The sequence below is a fragment of the Sapajus apella genome, unplaced genomic scaffold (assembly GCF_009761245.1).
Source record: "Sapajus apella isolate SASKATOON/1434 unplaced genomic scaffold, GSC_monkey_1.0 scaffold24, whole genome shotgun sequence".
In the NCBI taxonomy this organism is placed as follows: Eukaryota; Metazoa; Chordata; class Mammalia; order Primates; family Cebidae; genus Sapajus; species Sapajus apella.
The window spans coordinates 12,076,395-12,096,519 of NW_022436964.1; the positions used below are offsets into that span (position 1 = coordinate 12,076,395).

Below are 20,125 nucleotides of genomic sequence, written 5' to 3' on the forward strand. Positions count from 1 at the left end.
ATTCCAATTTGGGCACATTGGATATTCACTTCTTCTTGTGAGTATTTGGCTTCTGGTGAGGTATAACATCTGCAGTGAATCCAAGAGACACTTGTGTACTTCGCCACCTCAATGCCAAAGGGGACACCTAAATCTGTGAATAACCATCCCTATGTCCAGCATCTACACAACAAAATAACAAGATTTTATAAATCCACCAAAGCACTTTGAGAAAAAGTTAAACCTCTGTAACAATATGCCTGGATAGCAACCACAAAAAATATTACACAAAGCCCAGAGGTAAAAACAAAATATAGAAGCAATCAAATGGTGCCATCCTTCAAAAAGAAAATACCTGATGTTGGAAAACTGCCTTACCCAAATATAAGCGGAAGAGGAAGACAAGCTGCTACTCCGGAAATGGTTTGCCTCTATTAATCATGACAATTCTTTTGAATTTTTTATCCCCCTGCCATTTGTTTTCTTTTTCTTCCCAACCTCAGTAAATGACAGCTATATTTATTGAGCTATAGGCTTCGAATTAGGGTGTGTGTGTGTAAGTATGTATTCTACACAATTTCTAAGTGTCCTAGTAACATGGTAGATGTTCTCGGATCAAAGAATCTCCATTTGCAGATTCAGTGAAGGAAACTTAAGTTTGAGGAAGGTAAGTTATTTCTTCATAAACCTATTAAGTTGTGAAGTTAAAATTCAAATCCTTGTTGGGATCACCTCAAAGGAAGCCCCCTTCACCAGATTCAAAAGGGGTACACAAGACCTCCTGCAACTCTTCTTCAGCATTTCAAATAAATACATCTGACTCTGCTCCACTTGGAACAGTAAATATATGGTAGAAATAACTAAAGAGACTGGGGGGACAGGAGCCTTGAGGCTTTTCTGTTTTTTTTTTGTTAAAGTCTTGAACGACAATCCAGCCAGGTTACTAAGGATCACACAATGTACTCTCTGTGTTCTTGCATGCTTTCACTTCACCAATTAATTCATTCATTTATCCTTTCATGGGTTTAATTGTTAATTTATTAACTCAACTTTCTTTTCTTTCATTGTTTGCCCTACTTCTGAATGCTCTGATGTTTGCTCCTTCCTTAGACAAACCTCCACACCCAGAGGGACTATATTCAAAAAAGGATTCCTTCCCAGTCCTCTGAGTAATGAGAACTCCAGACCCACCCTGCCACACCCAGTTCTCCACTTACTGTGACCACTGCTAGTTTTATCAGAGGGCCATATGGCAAAACCAACTGGCAATAAAGCACTTGAAAAAAATTCAGATCTCATCAACAGATTGGTTTTATTTCAGTGGTAATTTTGCAAAGGGAGGAAGTAGACTTGAACTCCTGAAGGCTCTAAAGCTAGGAAGCTCTGAGTTCAAATCCTGATTCTACCAAGTCTTATTGTGGGATCTTGAGCAAGTTATTTAAATACAAAGTTGCCACTTGTACTGGCAGGATAAAGATGGTACCTAACCCATAGGTTAAAAGAGGGTTACAGGATCATGTAAAATACTTAGAACATGTGACAAGACACATGTCAGTCACAGTTAGGTTCCAGTGAAAGTAGGAGATGAGATACACAGAGCAGAATAATGTCAAGAGTAGCAATTGGGTTACTCTTGAGGGAATGTAGGGGAGAAAACTTATGTTTTTCTTCTGCCTATCTTGGGTTCATTGGCTGGTTACCCTGTAACAAAAGACAGATTACAAAGACAAAAGCATGCATACTTACTTAAGTTTTATGTAACAAGGGAGGCTTCATTAGGAAATGAAGACCCAAATAAATGGTTAAAGCTGACTGTTTTATAGTCAGGTGAATGAAGAATGGAGAGTTGTAGAAAAATATGATAGGAGGAAAATAAAGAGTATGAACTAAAAGTAATAAACTGGGGGAAAAAGCAAGACCTGTTCATTCAGATTCCTCTTGGTGTCCTTGGTCTTGGAGATAAGGATGTTCCTTTCCTCCAGGTGTAAAAGGGCATTTCTCATATGAAGGTCTTAGGACTTCCTTCAGGGGAGAAGGAAAGGGAAAGGTCAGAGAGACCTTCTTGCATATACTGCTTCTCAATTTCCTTCAGCTTAAAATATTCAATATGCCAAAGGGCTATATTTTAGGGTAGCATGTCCTGAACCTTCTGTTGGAAACAGATGCTTGGTGCCACAAAGAAAAATCAGCACTGAGACAAAGGATCTCTCAGCAAGGCAATCTTTACTTCCTGCAGAAAGGGTACCCTCGCCAACAGTCTTTCTGGGAGAGTACAATGAACAAAGGAAAAGCAGACATATTTATCCCTTATACATTTGGGTCATCCTTATGCTGTGTCTCATCTTTGTTGGTTGAAACCAGACCTCACAATCTAAAACTGAACCAGATTGGCTAATAACTTAAAATTTTCTTGAATAGGTAAAGGCAATGGATAACAAAAGGAAAAGAGGAAATCCAAATATGGAAGGGACAGGAAGTTACTTGCAAAAGGACTTAGAAAAATAATAGCATAAATATCTTGGTTAAAATACAAGGACGTAGAATGCACTACAAGCCTGTGAGCATGTTTAACAGTTACATAGGCTATGGCTTAACAAGGAGTTATCAGCAAAAAGCAAGAAGGCTTTGAAGAAAGTCTTCAAAACAAACTGTTATTTCTAACACTTATGATTTATTAACAAGAAAGGAAACTTTGAAGAAAGACTTTTCTATTTCCCATACCCCCTGAGGAACATGGAGCAAGGAACATACAGTGATTGTCAAGACGTCTGCTCCAAACTGTTTTGGAAGGTTGGGTCTTGCCATGTATCCCCCAAAACTGATAGTCTCCTTGTAGAGAAGAGACATTCATCATCTCTACCATAAAATGAAGTAAAAGTTTGTCAACTGCTCCTTGCTCTCTTTTTTTCCCATATGAACAAGACTTACCAAAAATCCCTGAATATTTCTGGCTGGATATTTTTTGTTTTACAAATTTTGGACCAAATTCACTTTTTCATTCAAATTTATTCTCTTGCAAATTCCAGGCTATATTCATGATCCTTGAGGGCTTGAAGCCTTCATATTCACATGCTTTAGTCTCATCCTCAAAGTTTGAGGCTTTGTGTAGCAACAATCCTGAGCTAGGATGTTCAGACAACCATCCATTCATGCTACTGGAGAAAATGACTTTTCCAAGTTTGTCATTGCTGGGTCATGATAGCCAGCTTGGGCTTTTGCCCATACAATTGCCCACTGCTTGTGCTTGGCTGCTTGCCCTCTTCTCCATGGCTGTGATCTGCCCAACCAACACCCTGCTTAATTTAGGCCCCACTGAATTGACAGTTTCACGTGGAATTACTCTTTCTTTTTGTGTGATAGCTTTTTTAGGTCAATCTTGATATGCTGACTTCTGAGAGAGCCTTATTCTTTGACTTAACAGGATAGAAGCCTTCATGTTTAAAGTAACAACTGCTGGTTATTGATTTGCAAACTACCCCACAAGGCCCTCCAAATGGAGCAAGGTAGGGGGTACCTGTGAGGCAAGGTAAGGTGTGAGCAGACCAGCTGAGGGGAGCCTCCCTTCCTCCCTCCATCCCAATCAGAACAGCTCCTTCTTTATCTGTTTACATATTGTGCTTCAAAACAGGTTTTTACTTGAAAAGGGATTATAATAAAGGTTGAGTACTTCTGGCCTGAACTGACTCCCTTATTAAATAGGACTAAAAGTTTCAGAGTGCTATGACTTGGTGCTCTTTGACTACCAGCCTTGTTTCTCAAATTGGAGCCCATGAATTTGGCTTCCCCCCATCTTTCTTATTCAAAAGATGATTACTAAAAATATATTCTATGGAGGTGAATCTAAGCATAACAGGACACCTCCAAACCTTCTCCAAACAAGACTGAGTAATAGAGATCTACCTCATGTTGTGTGAATGTCTTAATCCTAGGTTCCGGGTGCCAGATTTAGACCTCTAAGATCATGTAAAAAGTATTTTCCAGGAGGCTTTATGGGTCTCATGTCTGCCTTGGCAGCCCAGAAATCCCTGAGGCAGGCTGTATACGTTAGACTCTGAAAAACCCTCAGAGTCATGAAAAACAACTTGGTAATGTCATTTAGTAAATGTAACACTAAGCAAGTGTTTTTCCCATTACCAATAGATTATAACATTTTTTAAATTTCCCATTTCTCTCAAAGAAGGATAGGCCCCATGGAAGAGATAATAAGCTCAGTTTCCTACTCCACTAATATTGCAAAAAAAGAGAGAGAGAACATGCAGAGCAATAGCTTAATAAAATTAATAAGCACATGACCCTTTCCTGATTTCTGCCCATCCATTCCCTCAACACAAATAAATGCCAGTGATTTTTTTTTTTTAAGAAATAGGTTTTCACTCTGTGATCCAGGCTGAAGTGCAGTAGCATGACCTTGGCTCGTTGCTCTGGCTAGGATTTCCAGAACTATGTCAAAGAGGACTGGTGAGTGCGGGTACCCTTGTCTTGTTCCTGTTCTCAGAGGGAATGCTTTCAACTTTTCCCCATTCAGTATTATGTTGACTGTGGGTTTCCCATAGATGGCTTTTATTATATTAAGGTATGTCCCTTGTATGCCGATTTTGCTGAGGGTTTTAATCATAATGGGATGCTGGATTTTGTCAAATGCTTTTCCTGCATCTATTGGGATGATCATGTGATTTTTGTTTTTAATTCTGTTTATGTGGTTTATCACATTTATTGACTTGAGTATGTTAAACCATCCCTGCACCCCTGGTATGAAACCCACTTGCTCTTGGTAGATTATCTTTTTGATATGTTGTTGGATTCAGTTGGCTAGTATTTTGTTAGGGATTTTAGCATCTATGTTCATCAAGGATATTAGTCTGTAGGATTTTTTTGTTTGTTTTTGGTTGTTTCTTTTCCTGGTTTTGGTGTTAGGGTGATGCCGGCTTCATAGAACTAATTAGGGAGGGTTCCTTCTTTCTCTATCTTGTGGAATAGGGCACACACTATTTAATCTATAACAGATGGGTAAACTGACTACTATATTTCTGTAATTATAACCAAAGCAGTATGTTCTGTGAAAGAGGGCAGTACAAACCATGGAGGAGGGGTGCCTAACTCAGATTTATCCCACAAGGTTAGGATTATGAGAGGCTACTGAATTCTGCTAAGATGTTGATGTACGTAAATGATAATCAGCTAGTATTCTGGAGGTCACAAAATTTGTAATGTCCCCAATGACTCCTGTAGATAATAGCACTATTGTAGAACCAAAGATTAAACTTTTCAGGTGTCTTTCAGACTTTTTCATTTCTGAGGACTAACTCCACCCAAACCCACAACTCATGACTTAACTGGTTCTGTGGCCCAGAGGCTGACTCAGTGAATATTGTCCACACCCCTAAGGTTGCATCCCCAACCAGTCAGCATTTCCCATTCCCTATCCCGCTGCCCACCAAACTATCCTTAAAAAGCTCTAGCCTCTAAGCCTTTGGGGAGATTGATTTGAGCAATAACTCCATCTCCCACATGGCCAGCCTCATATTAAACTGTTTTTTTACTGCAATACTATTGAAATCAAACCAATTAAATTCTCAGTGAATTGATTTTGTCTGTTCAGTACACAGGAAAAACCCATCAGATGATTGCAGAAGAAAGGAAAAGAAAAAGTAAGAAGGATATGATTTGGGGGACCTCTTCCAGTGGGGCCTGTAATCATAGTATACAACTCTCTGGAACAAAGGTGAACTCCAGTCTCTTAGAGAAAAACAATTGCCCATCCTTATTACTCAATGGTTTTCCTAGATTTGGACACAGAATTCAGTCCATCATATAGTCTACCCTAAGGCATGATTCTGTGAGCCAATAAAGTTTGCTTCTGTGTCTCTGACCCTCACATACACCAAAAAATCCTGACTAATTCTCCTCCCTCCCCACCTGCACAAACACAAATAGAATGTTTTCTCTTATGTATTTTATATATTATTATATATTATAAAAAATATATTTCATATGTAGTTGGACTTTTATATATTTATGTTATATATAAATATATAAATGTATAATATATATTTATACATTTATATATAAATGTATATGTTTATATACATTTATATATAAATTTATTATATATTATTTATATACATTTATATATATAAATTATACATTTATATATAATATATATTATATTAACATTTATATATTAAATTATATTTTATTATATATTTTATAAAATATTTATTTGTATAATATATGTTTATATATTATATATACGTATACATGGAAGTAAAGGCTCCAAGGCTCCCATACTGTTTCCTCTGCCTTGCACTACTACGTGTTTGATATACACAACTTTTCAATGTTTTGGCAGCTTCACCTACAATTTTTTTTAAAAACAAGGAGCAGGAGGTGATGGTAATCATCACAGCTTATTTTTTCTTGTCACACGGAAAGAAACAGATCTTTGTGGAATAATTTAATCTTTTGAAGGCTGACCCAGAAACACAAGTAACAGCTATCAATGCCTCTTCCAAGCCAGTGAGGCTACAAGAACAAGGGTGTCCAATGCTTCTTTTGAAGAAAGCTTTAAATTCATCTCACTAGTTTGGAATATGAGAAAAATATTTTAAAATGCATCTCTTGGCCTCTCTTGTTTTGTTGTTTCCTTCCTGCTACTCTTGGCGAGTATTAATAAAGGAGATGGGAAAAGTGAAAAACACAAGACAGAACTATATTTTTTTCACTTTTTTTGCCACTGAAATGAAAAGATTATAATAATAATACTCACCATTTATTAAACTCTGCTAAGCACATCATGGCCTGATTCAATCCTTTTAGCATCATACAAGGAAGTTATTATCTCCCCTTTACAGAGAAGGCTGTGGCTGGGGAGGTGGGGGTTGAGAACTCGCCTGAAGTCATAGCACATCCTAACTGCTAGAAACTATTTTCTAAACTAGGCACTTCACACTGACCATCTTATAAAGTCTCACAGCATTCCTGGAATAAATGCATTATTGTCAACATTTTTACAACTTACAAAAGGCTAAGTGGCACATTGAGGGCAGAATTCAAACTGAGGTCTTTCCAACTCCAAAACGTGTGCTCTGACTACTGTACCATAAACTTTCTCTTATCTTCTCAGAACAAACATACTGAAACTGCCATAGTTTCAGAACTGTGATAATCGATGCATGGTCCCCATTGGTAGATTTAGTGTTTTACAATAGAGTTTCTCAAAAGCAGTTTTAAAATATCCTTCAGCAAGCATTTACTGAGGCCTCCTCTAGGCCAGGCCTTGGGCTGGACATTGCAGGCATGGCCACAGTAAAGATGACTCAGAACTTGCCCCCGGCGGGGGGTCATAGTCTGGGAGCATTGGGTAGAGGAGCAGAAAGTAAATTAGAAAGCACAACACACAAAGCCACACACTTGTATAACACACACTCAGTAAATGGAGGCCCACTAACCCCCAGAGCAGGGTTTCTCAACCTCGGCATAATTGCATTTGGGGCTGTCTGAGTCTTTGTTGTGGAGGCTGCCTGTGCATTGTGGGGTGTTAGCAGCATCTCTGAATCCTACTCAGTAGCTGCCAGTAACCCCCCTGCACCTGTTCCCCTTGTGACAACCAAAAATGTCACCAGACATTGCCCAATGTCTCCTGAGGATCGGGGAGCGAGAATCACTGTTCCACAATTACATCCTGGCAGAAATAAGCAATAAAACAAAATCAGTGGCCATTAATAATACTACATGATTTTTAAGTAAGAGCTTATTTGCACACCAAGTACCTTAAAATCCTGATCTCGTCCCATCCTCATCAAAACCTAATGTGTGCACAAGCTGGAATGATACCTATTTTATAGGATAGGGCAGGGAGGCACAAAGAGTTTGGTGGATGCCTAGCTGCACAATAGTGACTGATAGAGCTAGCATTTGAATCCTGTCCTGCCATCTTAGTCAGTGCACCGAGATGCAAAAAGCATTTCTAAAGTGTACTAGGCTCTTTCATTTTTATTACATGTTCACTGCTATGGTTTGGCTCTATGTCCCCACTCAAATCTCATGTCCAACTACAAGCCCCACATATTGGAGGAGGGACCTGGTGGGAGGCGATTGTATCATGGAAGTGGATTTTCCCCTTGCTGTTCTTGTGATAGTGAGTGAGTTCACATGAGATCCAATGGTTCAACAGTGTGGGGTATGTCCCCTTTGCTCTCTTTCCTGCCACCATGCGAAGATATGCTTGCTTCCCCTTCACCCTTCTGCCATGATTGTAAGTTTCCTGAGGCTTTGCCAGCCATGTCTCCCATACAGCCTGTGGAATTGTGAGTCAAACCTCTTTTCTTCACGAATTACCCAGTCTTATGTATTTCTTTATAGAAGTGTGAGAACAGACTAATACATCCACAGACTGACCCAATCTAAAACTAGTAACATAAAGGAATGAACATTTATAATTTTATACAGGGTTATCCTTTGTGAATATTCATCTTATCCATTCTGGGCCTAATTAATCTTGCTTATGTTGGATGATTTGGTTATGGGAGTCTTGCTTTAACCAGGGAAAATATGTACTAATTCTGAAGAATGTAATACATTTCATATCTTGATTTATGTTTTGGCAGTTCAACCATGCACTGTGTGGGGGCCAAAAAATCCCTAAAGATAATCATATGATATTGGCTAAGACCAAATGCAGCCACTTATTTCTGTTGGTATGTCTTAATGAGGCAAAAAAGCAGACCTAGATGCCTCTTCTTTCTTAAATTAAAAATGAAACAAGATAAACAAAAAAACTTTGAGAGAACTCAAAGCTTAGTAGAAAGTTTTTGTTTAAATTGCCAATTCTATCATTCAAGCAATGCAAGTAAACTGTCCTCAAATAACTTTTCTAGGTATTTTTCAAAAAATTCTAAGTAGAATATTTGCTTTATAGGCATGGTTTTTAAATAGTTCACTGTCTAGGCTTAGATAACTTGGATAGAATAGTTATTATTTAATATTCAATATTTTACTTCAGCAGACTATTAGGATCTGCTCCTTGTGACTCAGTTTTTTGTATCTATGATCTGTTGGTTTATTACCCAAATCTGATAAGTAAACATCAGCATAGAAAGCTTTACTGTCGCTGAAGTTTTATTAAATAAATGAATGTAATTGTGGATTGTTGTCTGTGAAGTTAGGACCTGGAAGAGAAGAAAGCTACCAACAACATTCAAACTGAGAGAGGCCAAAATACTAATTCATAATTAGCCTGGTACATATGAAGGATCAAAAGGAAGAGGACTCTATGTCTGACCTCTGAGAGGTATGTATCAGTATACAGCCACGCCAGATGATGTCAGGTGGTGTGTTGTGGTGTCAATGACTTGATTTGAACGAAGAATCACTTGTAGGTTGGACACTGTTTATACACCTGACTCAAATTTGCCATTGTACCATTTAAGTGGAAACAAAGGAGAGCCAGATCTGCTAGTTAGTGGAGTAAACCTCTCACAATAAGAAGGGAGACTGGCCAACTTAAAATACAAGGCAAGTTATTTTCATGCACTTGTAAATTACATTATGAATAAGTGTTGGGAAACATTGGGCTGATAAAAAATTTACTATTGATATCTTCTAATGCTACATGAAGCAAATATGAAATAAAGAACCATTCTGAACGTAATCAAACTATAGATATTTCACATATTTCCACAACTAAGTGTTTTCACTAATTCTTATAGAATGTCCCCCATTCACCACAAATATGTCTGCCCTATATTAAAACAATAAGCTATTTAAATAATAGGGCTTGTGTTCCTGTATGCATAGGAAATGGTTCAATTCTTTCTGGTGCAATCAAACATCCTACCCCACTGTCAATCTGGCCATCTCCTACTCTTCTTTTTAGGTTTATACTTAAATGTCACTTTGATAATGGTTTATTCCCTAACCTCCTAATTGTAATTAAGTTCCCATGTACATTCCCTCTTCAAATTTGCATTTTATTCCTAGCATTTATAGCAATTTATAATTTTATGTGTGTGCCTCTTTAACGCCTGTCTTCTCATTTAATACCTTTTCTACCCCTGTGTATGCAGGCCCTAGCACCATAGTAGAGACTCAGCATGTGTATTTAATGAAGAAATAGTGAATATATCAGCAACAGAAATAAGAGTGACCGTAACTTCCTTAAGAGAGGCAAAGAGCAGCTCCTGCTCCTGGTAAGCCCTGACTGTATTTTGTTTCTTTTCCAAAGATGTCTGTGATATTCCTTGTTGTATATTTATAACAAAATTATTTTATCTTGAGCCAGCTGGAATGAGCTTCTGTTTCTTGCAACAGAAGTATCCTAAGTTAGAGCCAGAGGATGGGGGCACATTGACAAAACATAAAGCGAGTATGATAATAACAAGGTACCATTCCAGCAAGAACATCTGAAGAAAGAAGCAATGTCTCAGTATTGTTTATCTTTCCTTCATCTATTCTGAAACTAAAACCCTTAACCAAATTTATTTCCAAAGTTTAACCCTTTAATAAACTAGCCTCTGACTCCACCTGGTGGAGATACATAAATCTGTGAAAATAAACCGATACAAGTAAAGATTCAAAAGTCACCAGATCTCTTTCAGTCTCAAAAAGAAAACACACACATATCCCAGAATTCAAATAGATGACCATCCGAGATGTGTTATATGCACTCAGAGGTCCTGAAGAAGAAATAGTTTGAGTTGATCATTTGACTGTTGCTCTCAGCCATAATTTCTGCCTTTCTAGGTTGTATCAGGCATTTTGAGTGTCCAGAGACCCTGCATATTCTATTTTCCCAGTTACTTACTGCTAAGGTTTTAATATTTGTCTCCCTCCAAAACTCATGTAGAAATTTAATCCCAAATATGGCAGTATTCAGAGGTGGAACTTTTCAGAGGCGACTGGGTTATGAGAGCTCTGTTCTTATGAGTGGATTAATCCATGCATGGATTAATGGAATAATGGGTGAACGGATTAATGGGTTTTCATGGGTGCGGGACTGGTGCCTTTATGAGAAGAGGAATAGAGATCTGAGCTAGCACACTCACCCCCCTCACCATGAGAGGTTCTATGCCACCACGGAACTCTGCAGAGTCTCACCAGCAAGAAGCCACTTACCAGATGTGGTCCCTTGACCTTGGACTTCTCAGCTTCCATAACAGTAAGAAATAAATTTCTTTATAACTTACCCAGTTTCGGGTATACTGTTATAAGCAACCGAAAATGGACTAAGATACTTGCCAATGGCTCCTGGTTAGTTTCTACCAATAAGTACTGGCAGAAGTTCGAAAGGTAGGAGTGGTGAGAAGGGACCTTTTTTATTTTAGTTTCTATTGGCATTTTCCAGCAGCAAGGAAAAGCGGGCATTTCATCATCATCTTTTAGCATTCCCAGCACCCACAGCAAGGAGTCCCTTCACCTGCTGAGTAGCAGCCCCTCGGTAATCCTAGCGTCTATTTTAGGTGGTTCTTCATTTGCAGTTTCAGGACTGGCCCAGGTAGTTCTCTTCTCCATGATTCTGAGCTCTAGTGATTCTATCACTTCCATGTACTCCTTCAGCCACAAGTGTTATTGCTATTCCCAGTAGCCTTTAGCATACAGTTACCTAAATGTGCCCAAATTCCTGTATTATATTCCTTTGTTTGAAAAACCTTGAGTGATTTCTGACTCACTTCTGTCTCAAGGCCTGAATATTCTGATTCAGATGAATTTCAGATAATGGAAAACAAACAATTTAGTGAATAGAAAAGATGAAATATTTTTTAGAAAACCATGGAAGACAAAAAAGCAACTGGAAGTCACACACACACACACACACACACACACACACACACACACACTTTTAAGTCTAGAAGCTATAATAAATTATGGTAAAAGAGTGATAAGTTTGCCTACATGAATATTGAAGTCTTTTAAAATTTTTAATCTAAAGAAAAAAGTGTACCAATACAACAGAAAATTTCAGACTGGAAAAATATTTGTAGTCATTGTCTTAGTTTGAGCATTTGTCAATTGCATTACAGCAAAACCCTCCAAACTGCTCTCTCTGCTTTGAGTCTCTTCTTTTTCCAAACCATTTCTGCATATTGTCAAAGTTACATTTTTAGGGAACAAAGTAAATGCTGTCACTATGCTCTTTGAATTATGAGTCAACAAAGAGATTTTTTTAAACTGATTAATTTTATAATTATCCACAGAAATGCATATTAAAAGGGCAGTGAGGTGTCTGCTAACTCTTCGCTCTCTTGGATACAGCTTAATTTCTTCTTCGAGGGACATTTTTCTGAATCTTGTTCTTATACAATTATAGCAATTTTTCTTTCTTTCTCTTTCTTTTTCTCTCTCTCTCTCTCTCTCTCTCTCTTTCTTTCCTTCTTCTTTCCTTCTTTCCTTCCTTCCTTCTTTCCTTCTTTCCTTCTTTCCTTCTTTCCTTCCTTCCTTCCTTCCTTCCTTCCTTCCTCCCTCCCTCCCTCTCTCTCTCTCTCTCTCCCTCTCTCTCTCTCTCTCTCTCTTTCTTTCTTTCTTTCTTTCTCTTTCTTTTCTTTCTTTCTTTTGAAACAGGGTCTCACTCTGTCACCCAAGCTGGAGTGCAGGGGTGTGATCTTGGCTCACTGCAACCTACGACTCCTCGGTTCAAGCTATTCTCATGTCTCAGCCTCCCAAGTAGTGAGATTATAGGTATGCACCATCACACCTGGCTCATTTATTTCTGTATTTTTAGTAGAGACAGGGTTTCACCACGTTGGCCAGGCTGGTCTTAAAGCCCTGACCTCAAATGATCCACCCACCTCGGCCTCCCAAAGTGCTGGGATTACAGGTGTAAGTCACCATGCCCAGCCAGTTACAGCAGTTTTGAAAACAATATTCTAATCACGTCCTTTACAGAAACATGGATTAAGCTGAAGGCCATTATCCTAAGTCGGTTAACACAGGAACAGAAAACCAAATACCACATATTCTCACTTATAAGTGAGAGCTAAGCAGTAAGTACACATGGACATAGAGATGGGAACAGTAGACACTGGGAACTGCTAGCAAGAGAGAGGGAGGAGGGCAGAGCTGAAAAGCTACCTATTTGGTTCTTTGCTCACTAACTGGTTGATGGGATCATTTGAACCCTACATCTCAGTGTCACACAATTTGCACAGGTAACAAAGCTACAACATTTAGCCCTTGAAACTAAACTAAAAGTTGAAATTATAAAACGAAAAATTTTGTAAATAAATTATGGCAAATCCTTTAGAAATAAAACAATATTCTAAATAAACAAAATAGAGAATAGAAAAAATAGAGAAAATTAATGAAAACGAAAATGGATTCCTTGAAAATGCTTTTTAAATGACAAATCTTTAAAAAAGTCTCAAATAACTAAAATCAGAAGTGTGACATTACTACCCATTTACATAAATAAAAGGATTATAAGAGCATTATGAACAATTGTACCCCAACAAATTGAATAACGGAGACAAAATGGACATGTTTCTAGAAACACAAAACCTTCCAAGACTGAATGAGGAAGAAATCTAAACTCTGAATAGAATTATAACTAGTAAGGACACTGAATCAATAGTCAAAAACCTCCCCAAAGATGAAAGCCCAGAACTTCATGGCTTCACTGGTGAATTCTATCAAACATTTAAAGAAAAATTAACACCAATCCTCCCCAAGTTCTTAAAACAAAATTAAGGGGAAGAAACATTTTTAAATCACTCTGTGAAGTCAGCATTACCCAATACCAAAATCAGACAATTACAAAAAAAAAAGTAGACCAGTATCACTGATGAATATTTATACAAAAATCTTGAACAAAATACTAACAAACTGAACCCAACAGCATGTTAAATGCATCAGATACCATGCCAAGTGGAATTTATTAATAAAATGCAAAAAGGGGTCAACATATAAAAATCAGTTAATGTAAGACATCACATTAACAGAATGAAGGAGGAAAAAAACATGACTTTCTTAATTGGTACAGAAAAAGCATTTGACAAAATTAAATTTCTTTTCATGATAAAAGTACTAAACGAATTAGGAATGAAATGAAACTACCTTAACATAATAAAGGCCATATATGAAAAATCCACAGCAAACATTATACCCAATGATAACAGACTGAAAGTCTTTCTCCATGCTCAGGAACAAGCAAAGATGCCTCTTGCTTTCAACACAGTAGTAGAAGTTCCAGCCAAAGCAATTTGAGGAGAGAAAAGAAAAAAAGGAGAGGAAAGGAGAAGAAAGAAGAGGGGAAGGGAAGAAAAGAGAGGAGGGGAAGGGGGAGGAAGGATTAGTCCGTTCTTACAGTGCTATGAAGAGCCTCCTGAGACTGAACAATTTATGAAAAAAAGTTAAATTAACTCATACTTCCACAGGCTTACAATCACGGCAGAAGCATAAAGGGGAAGCAAGACCTTCACATGGCGAAGCATGAGACAATGTGAAGGGGGAAATGCCGCACACTTGTAAACAAGATCTCAAGAGAAATCACTTATTATATCATAAGAACAACCAGGGGAAAATCCACCCCCATGATCAAATCACCTCCCACCAGGTGCCTCCTTCAACACTGAGAATAAAAATTCAACATCAGATTTGGGTGGGGACACAGAGCCAAACCATATCAAAGAAAGAGGAAGAAATAGAAGGCATCAAAACTGGAAAGGAAGAAGTGAAATTATCTCTGTTCACAGACTCCTTGATCTTGTATGTAGGAAATCCTAAAGATTCCACCCCTCAAAAAAACCCTTAGAATTAATAAAGGAATTCAGCAAAATTGCAGCATGTAAAAATCCACATGCAAATATCAGTCGTATTTCTATACACTAACAATTAATAATCCAAAAAGAAAATTAAGAAAACAATTCCATTTACCATTGCATAAAAAAGAAAAAAATGGGTAGAAACTAACTTAAGGGAAAAAATATGCCCTGAAAACTATACAATATTGCTGAAAGAAATTAAATAAGATATAAATAAACAGAAATATTTCCCATGTCCATGGATTGGAATGTTTATACTGTTAAGACAGTAATACTACCTAAACCAATTTACAGATTTAATGCAATCCCTATCAAATCCCAATGACAATTTTTGAAGAAATAGAAGAATCAATCTTAAAATTTATATGGGATCTAAAGGGACCCCAGAAAAGCCAAGATAATCCTGAAAAAGAAGAACAGATTTGAAGGTCTTTTTTTTTTTTTTAAACTTACTACAAAGCTACAGTAACCAAAATGGTATAGTACTTGCATACAAACAGACATACAGAGCCGTGGAATAGAATAGAGAGTCCAGACATAAACCATCACATGTATCGTCAAATGAATTTCAACAAGGGTACCAAGACCACTCAATGAGAAAAAGATGGTCTTTTTAAACAAAATAGTATTGGGAAGATAGTTATCCACATGCAAATTAATTAATTTGGATCCTCATATTATACCACATACAAAAGTTAACACAGAATGAACCAAGTTAAGGACAACGTATTGTATATTTCAAAATGACTAGTAGAAAGGAATTGAAAAGTTCTCAGTACATAGAAATAATCAATAGCTGAGGTGATGGATACCCTAAATACCCTGACTTGATCTTTAGATAATCTATGCAGGAAATAAAATATCACAGGTAACCCATAAATATGTACACATATTACATATCAAAAAAGGACCAAAACCTAAATGTAACAGCTAAAATGATAAAACTTTTAGAAGGAAAAGTAGGGAAGTCCCACGTGAGATTACATTAATCTTGGTTAATCTAAGATTAGATTTGGCAATGATTTATTGGGTATGAAATCAAAAGCTCAGATAACAAAAAAAAAATCAGACAACATCAACATTAAAAACCATTGTGCATCAAAAGACACTGAGTAAAAATTTTCTCCCACAAGATGGGAGAAAATATCATAAACCATATATCTGATAAACATCTAATACTCTGAATATACAAAGAACTGCTACACTCAACCACAAACAAAACAGCAACCCAGTTAATAAATGGTCAAAGCTCTTGAATAGATATTTCTTCAAAAAAAGAGATACAAATTTCTGAAAAGCACATGAAATGATGTTCAACATTACTAATCATTAGAGAAATGCAAATCAAACCCACAATGAGAAATCACTTCTCATCCATTAGCATAGCTATTATTTAAAGGACAAAAATGAAATAGAAAATAATGGTCTGTGAAGATACAGAGAAATTTTCACCCTTGTGTGCTGCTGTGGAATTGTAAAATGGTGTAGTCACCAGGGAAAACAGTATGGTGGTTCTTTGAAAATTAAACATAAAAGTACCATATAATCTAGCAACTCCATTTCTGGGTACATACTCAAAAGAATTAAAAGCAGAGACTGTAATATATATCTGTATACTCATTTTCATAGCACTGTTATTCACAACAGCCAAAAGTGAAAGCAATCTGTGCTCTGTGTCCCTTCATGGATTAAACAAACATATATATATATATTTACTATTATTTAGCCTTAAAAAGAAAAGACATTCTGACACATCCTACAAAATGGTCGAACCTTGAAGACACTTGAAAATGGTTAAAATTGTAAATTTTTTATGTATATAAAAAATAATAAAAATTTTTCTTTAAAGGATCAATGAAATGATCAACTTATTACTGTAACATTTTATATTATTATTACTAAATTTCAATGTAAAATTTTTCTGCCACTGGAATAAGAAAAGATAAATGTATTTTTCAATGAAGTAATTTATAGAAATGCTTATAAATTCTGGAAAGTAATACTTGATGAATATGTAACTTGCAAACATCTATCATTGTTAGCATGTCTTTTAACTTTATTCTAAATATCTTTTGATATCAGAAATTTTAAAATGTAGTCAGTTTATCAATAGTTGTTCTTGTATCTTCCTTAAGAAATATTTTCTTGCTTATTATCATCAAGGTATTCTCTTTTATTCACTTAAGGTTTTTTTTTCTTTCTTTTTCTTTGAAACAGGGTCTTGCTCTGTCACCCAGGCTGAAGTGCACTGGTGCAATCTCTGCTCACTGCAACCACCTCCCAGGTTCAAGCAATTTTTTTGCCTTAGCCTCCCAAGTAGCTGGGATTATAGGCATGCACTGCCACACCTGGCCAAATTTTGTATTTTTAGTATAGACAGGGTTTCATCATGTTGCCCAGGCTAGTCTTGAACTCCCAGGATCAAGCCATCTTCCCACCTTGGCATCCCTAAGTGCTGGGATTACAGGCATAAGGCACCGTGCCCAGCCCTCATTTGACTTTTTAATCCATCCGTAATGATGTAAGCTATAGAACCTAAGTGGAGAGCTTTTCCTTTCTGCTTTGTGAAACATTTGCTGTCATAAACCAATGTCTTTTATATACTAGATTGTTTTTAGGCTCTAAGGTTTATTTTTGTTTGTTTGTTTGTTTTTGTTTTTTTGTTTTTACCACTGCAATGTTTTGATTATATAGTAGGAAGTCCATGTGGCCAATTAAATCCCATGCCATAAGAAAAATGAGGTAGCAATGTGACTAAATGACTAAATTTAGTCAATTTGGAAACACTAATGCTGATGCATGATGCTATATGTGTTTGTGTGTTTGTGTGTTTGTGTGTGTGTGTGTGTGTGTGTATCTTTAATACTCTCACCAAAAGTGATCCAACAATAACAACAATCCATTCTCCTACAACTACCACTCATATATTAATTTTTGGTCTTAATGCTATTGTAGACTGAAGGAGAACAGGTTGCCTTGGAGGTAGCTCTTTGCAAATCATAAGGAAGAAAGGTAAAAGTATATATGGGTCTGGATTATCTTGGGTTTTTTTAATTATTATTTTTAAATATACTCCTTACCATGAATTTGAGAATCTTTAAAAAGTGCTTCCCACAATTTCTTTTTTCTTTTTTTTTTTTTGAGACAGAGTCTTGCTCTGTTGAATAGTCTGTGGAGTCCAGCGGCATGATCTCGGCTCATTGCAACCTCTGCCTCCTGGTTCAAGCAATTCTCGTGCCTCAGCCTCCTGAGTAGCTGGGATTACAGCTGTGCGCCACCACACCTGGCTAATTTTGTTTGTATTTCATTAGACATGAGGTTTCACTGTGTTGGCCAGGCTGGTCTCAAACTCCTGACCTCAAATGATCTGCCCACCTCAGCCTCCCAAAGTGCTGGGATTATAGGCGTGAGTCATCACGCCTCTCACAGTTTCTAAACCTAAAACAGTTTTGTTCCTTCCATACTGTCTTGTGTCATTCTAGAAAATATGTGTCTGATTACTAGTAATAATAAAGCACTTACAATAAAAGGAAATCCCATACAGTTACAGCCTTGGGCAATTTGGTTGGTTCTTTTCTTAAAATATAGTCAATCTTCCACTTGTATATATAATGCATGTTGTAAAATGTGTTACACTGTTGAATGAATATGTTGTAAGAAAGCCTGTACTCTCAGAAAGATAAAATATTATATAAATCTTTAGTCAAGATATTTTCCCTGCTGATAAAAATTGCAGTAGATTATTTACAAAGATGTTCACATTCCTTCATGCTCCTTTGCAGTATAAGTTCTCATTCCTCACAGTACAAAGTAGTGTCTATCCTCTCTTCCTCCTTGAATTTGGTTTGAATTTGTGACTTGCTTTGACAAGTTTCAGGCCTGAGTTTTAACAGGCCATGCAGCTCCTGCTTTCATTCTCTTGGAACCGTGCGCTCACTATGCTGTGAAGCAGTCCAGTCTTCGTTAACGGAGATGAAAGATAATATGGAGGAGAATTGAGGTCCTCTAGCCAACAACTAGCCCCAATTGCCAGAGACAGATGCATTCCATCTTGGACCATCTGGCCCAACCACTGGCTGAATACAGCTGCCTGAGGGCATCTAGACAAGCCCAGCAAAACTACTCAGATAATTCACAGAATGTTCTGAATTAATAAATCATAAGTTTAAGCTACAGCATCTCAGGATTATTTTTTTACACAGCAATACGTAACTCAAGTAACAACATATACATAGATATAAACAACAACATTTTTTTTTTAGATGGAGTCTCACTGTGTCACCCAGGCTGGAGTCAGAGGTGCATCTTGGCTCACTGCAACCTCCACCTCCAGGTTCAAGGAATTCTCCTGCCTCAGCCTCCTGAGTAGCTGGGACTGCAGGAGTGTACCACCACACCTGACTAATTTATGTATTTTTAGTAGAGATGGAGTTTCACTGTATTGGCCAGGCTGGTCTCGAACTCCCAACCTCATGATCCACCTGTCTCAGCCTCCCAAAGTGCTGGGATTTCAGGCATGAGGCACTGCGCTGAGCCACAATAACAATTTTTTCAAAGTTATCTCCTGTTTGAGTTAAAATTTTTTAGCTTACTTCAAAGGACGCTGCAGATTTTGTAAGCAAATGAGCAGGAGATTTTTATGTTAATTTTTATAGAGGCCCCTAAGATTTCTCACAAAAGAAGACTGTGGAACACTGAACTCTTTTTTCTCATGGTTAAGGAATGTATTGTGCACTGAGATAGAGCAGGGACCCTGCTTATGGACCTGCAGGTCCTCCCAAGCATGGAAGTAAAGGAAAGTCTTGAGTTCCAACAAGGAAAATTTCAGGCACCCAGCTAGCCCTGAGAAATAAATAGGCAATGTGATAAGCAACAAGGCAACTTAAAACAATAGATTCATGGGATGTTTGGTTTCCCTACAGAAACTACAGATAACATCTCAACATATGTCCCTGAATTGTTTTTCAGAAACCCAGGACCCCACCAAACTGATCTGCTGGCACGTAGACTTCAGAGAAGGTGGAGTAAGGGGGAACAAGGAACTGAATTCTGACCACTATTCTTTAAATTTCTTTCTGAGGGGCCTGGAGGAAGTTACGTCCATGAGCCAGAGCTAACAGTCTTTTTGCTGACTCCAAATTTTTAAACAAAGCTTCTCTTTCTTAACCAATTGTGAATCAGAAAGTCTTAAAATCTACCTCTGACTTGTAAGCCCCCCACTTTAAGATATCCCACCTTTTTAGGCCAAACTAATGTGTAGCCTCCATATATTGATTTATGATTTTCCCTGAAATTTTTGCATTCCTGAATTTTACCACGCCTTTAAAAACCTTTACTTGTAAGTAATTGAGGAGGCCAGAACTTAACTGAGAGCTGTCTGAATCTCCTTGCTT

General features: G+C 37.3%; 1 long non-coding RNA gene across 1 annotated transcript; it reads left to right on the plus strand.

The window, feature by feature from the left end:
• Positions 1-2,362: 2,362 nt before the first annotated feature.
• On the plus strand, positions 2,363-18,702 carry LOC116559811. The gene is made up of 3 exons (XR_004272639.1): positions 2,363-2,552; positions 7,838-7,846; positions 18,690-18,702. It is a non-coding gene; the product is annotated as an uncharacterized LOC116559811 (long non-coding RNA).
• Positions 18,703-20,125: the final 1,423 nt, after the last annotated feature.